This window comes from Sinocyclocheilus rhinocerous, unplaced genomic scaffold (genome assembly GCF_001515625.1).
Source record: "Sinocyclocheilus rhinocerous isolate Xijiao unplaced genomic scaffold, SAMN03320098_v1.1 scaffold584, whole genome shotgun sequence".
NCBI classification, from domain to species: domain Eukaryota; kingdom Metazoa; phylum Chordata; class Actinopteri; order Cypriniformes; family Cyprinidae; genus Sinocyclocheilus; species Sinocyclocheilus rhinocerous.
In genome coordinates this window covers 3,512,403-3,515,582 of record NW_015630348.1, presented here as the reverse complement: position 1 = coordinate 3,515,582, position 3,180 = coordinate 3,512,403, and the positions used below count along the sequence as shown (strand labels likewise).

The following is a 3,180-nucleotide window of genomic DNA, read 5'->3' as shown; positions in this document are numbered from 1 at the left end:
GTGAGTAATTAATGACAGAATTTTCATTTTTGGGTGAACTAACCCTTTAAATTAATGTTTTTGATGTCAAGACCATGCCATAAATCACACTAATAAATAAAGCAGAAAAATAATATTAAATACTTCATGGGGCTAAAAATCATACATACAAGCTATTTATACAAAAACTAGGATTTTTTAAAAACATAAACACATTTATGCATAAATACACAATGCATAAATAATACCTTACATAGGTAGATGAATAAATAAATATTAAATACAGCAGCATCCTTGTGTTATTTTTTGCCATTTTGTTTTTTTGAATTCAAACTACACTTTTAAAATGATTTCCTGAGAAAATGTGTTAATGTCCCGTTTGTCTCAGTGTCAACAGATTCATCTGTCAGATATCCGAGAACCGTCTATTACCCTGCCATGAGGTCACCTGTTGAGCAGCCAGTCAAGTCGTACCGAAACTCTCAGTGAGGATGATGCAACGAAGACTTCCGGCTTCACCCATGCATTGTCAGGGAGGTAATGTTACACTTGCACAGTAAACCCTCCTTATTTTCTCGGCTCTGACAAAATAATAATACTGTAGCACTGTAGCAGCTACTTAGAATCAGTGAGGAGGCACCTCTCTAATTTTTAAGAAAAGAATTAGGGTGTAGTTACCGTCATAGCCATGCATGGCTGCCGTGCCAGCTAGAACGGCCTGTTACAGCTTGCCGACGGGCAGGGAAGGATGTTGTAGAGGAAGCTTGCAGGGGCTTGTGTTTATAATCAAGATACAGACAAATAGTGCCAATTAAAGTATCCAGACTGAAGTGCTTGTATCTTGTCCACCCATAATGGCAGGTTTTGTGTTTGTTCAGTATGTTGGAGCATTTTTGGCAGCAGTGACTGTGTTTTTCATTACCATGGCGATGGTCATTGGGCCGACTCCTCCAGGCACAGGAGTGATGAATCCAGCCTTCTTCTTCACAGCTGATTAGGGAGACAAAAACAAACCATGTCTTAAATAACACTAAGAGCTCTGCCCAAGCCAAGTATTTATTTTATACTTCCAAGTGAAAAGAAATCAAACTATAAATCGTGTTGCTAAGTGACTTCCAGCCAACCAACCAACACACAATGAGCCAAACAGAGCCCTAGAGGGATTGAGACACGATATCAGATACACTGACTGACGCACGTGCAGAATTATTATAACAGATCACTCAAAAATGAATGAAATTCTGTCATTCCAAACCCATATTATTTATCTTCCTTCTCAAGTCAGATTGAATTATAAATCATTATTCACTGAAAACCTTGTCCAATTTTTTTTCTTCATATCGGATCTTTTAAATGAATCAGATGACTCTCTTCACAAAACCAAACCAAATGATTAATTTAAGAACTGCATTGATTCAGTTTTCAAGTTAAACTCACTGACTTAAAAGCTCAGTGGAGGGACAAACTGTTGGTGAATAATGGCTTCACACAAAGCTGACTTCAGCAGACTTGTAAAACACCGCACACATTGTATGAACCACTTTTATTGATGATTTTAGTACTTTTATATGAATTTTTTGCATCCTTTTTGAAGCTTGAAGCTCATTACCTTGGAATGATTTCAGGGTGAGTAAATAATTTCCATTTTTGGATCAACCATATTGGTGTTGTTATTGTTTACTAAAACCTAAAACTATTAAAAATTAATATTTTTATTTAAAATAATGCTGAATTAAAATATAAATATGAGATGAAAAAAACCTACCTTAAAAAAAACATGGAAAAAAAAGAGAAATGCGGAAGTTGAACTACTAAGTTACTAAGTCAAAATAAATAAATAAAAATGACAAAAGAACACGACAAAATTACTAAAACAAAAATTAAATTGAAAACTGAAAATATTAAAATACAAGCTAATTAAAAATATTCATAAATAGTATTTGGTACTAAATTAGTATTAGTTTAATACTAAATTAGTATTAAAAAGTATTAAAATAATACTAAAGTAACACTAAACTAAAAGATTCTGAAACGAGTACCATAAGAACACTAAAGCAGTCGTGTGTCATTTACCTTCAAAATCCACATCTCCAACAAGACGAAGTTTTCCAGTGACGGGGTCCTGCATGCGGTTGATGCCGACATCAATAACTGCAGCTCCCTCTTTTACCATATCTGCCGTTATTAAGTGAGGTACACCTGTTGTTACAGATTAAAACCAACCGTTCACAAAGAAATCTTATTCAATTAATATTTATATACACTGTAGACCAGTGGTTCCCAAACATGTCCTGGAGTACCCCCAGCCCTGCACATTTTGTATGTCTCCCTCATCTATCACACCTGATTCAACTCATCAGCTCATTAATGGAGACTGCAAGACCTGAAGTGGGTGTGTCAGATATAGGGAGACATACAAAATGTGCAGTGCTGGGGGTACTTCATGGAGAGGTTTGAGAACCACTGCTCTAGACCATGCGTACGCACTTTTACTGGAGTGAGCGAAATAATGCAAACAGAATGATTTTAAAGTCTGTTTTACATTTGACATACATATTTAGATTAAATATGACACTCTCAATAATGCAGTTAAACACTGAAATTTCATGAAATTATTATCCAGAAATTACAACATTTGTATATGAATTTAAACAGAAATATTTGCAGTGGATGTGCTGCTTTCGAACAATTTTCCTGTGGTATGCGATTTAATGTTTTAATCACAGTGAGGATTGCTTGGCGCATGAAAATTCCGCTTTAAATTGTGTTCTAAATAGCAAAACTCATGTTCTGAGAAAATACTTTTGCGTGAATAATGATCATTGATGTGAACTTGATTCGTCTGATACTTTGGAACATATACGGTAACGACAGACATAAGGATGTGCTCGTTGATCAAACATTCTATTGGCTGGTTTGAACAGGTTTGATGACAAACCTCTGCAACCTCTGTTCACAGGTGTCGCGCACAGACAGTAGCCTAATGATAACCCCTTTCGTGCTCTTCCCAATACTGTGACAGACACCATATTTAAAAGATAGAATTTGAAAAAAAATCAAAACGACGGTGGGGGTCGGTGCCACGGTGGGCAAGTGATGTAACCGGTGTTGCGGCTTAACACCGGTATCACCGTCAACACCGTCTATCGCGGCAAGCCTATAAGATATGCACGTTTTATTTTCAAAATGTTTTTGTTATTG

The 3,180-nt window shown here is 36.0% G+C and overlaps 1 long non-coding RNA gene across 1 annotated transcript; it reads right to left on the bottom strand.

Annotated features, from left to right (window-relative positions):
• Nucleotides 1-305: 305 nt before the first annotated feature.
• LOC107740157 (uncharacterized) lies at nucleotides 306-2,253 on the bottom strand. Its single transcript, XR_001640063.1, has 2 exons — nucleotides 2,053-2,253; nucleotides 306-969 (listed from the first exon to the last, which is right to left on the bottom strand). It is a non-coding gene; the product is annotated as an uncharacterized LOC107740157 (long non-coding RNA).
• Nucleotides 2,254-3,180: the final 927 nt, after the last annotated feature.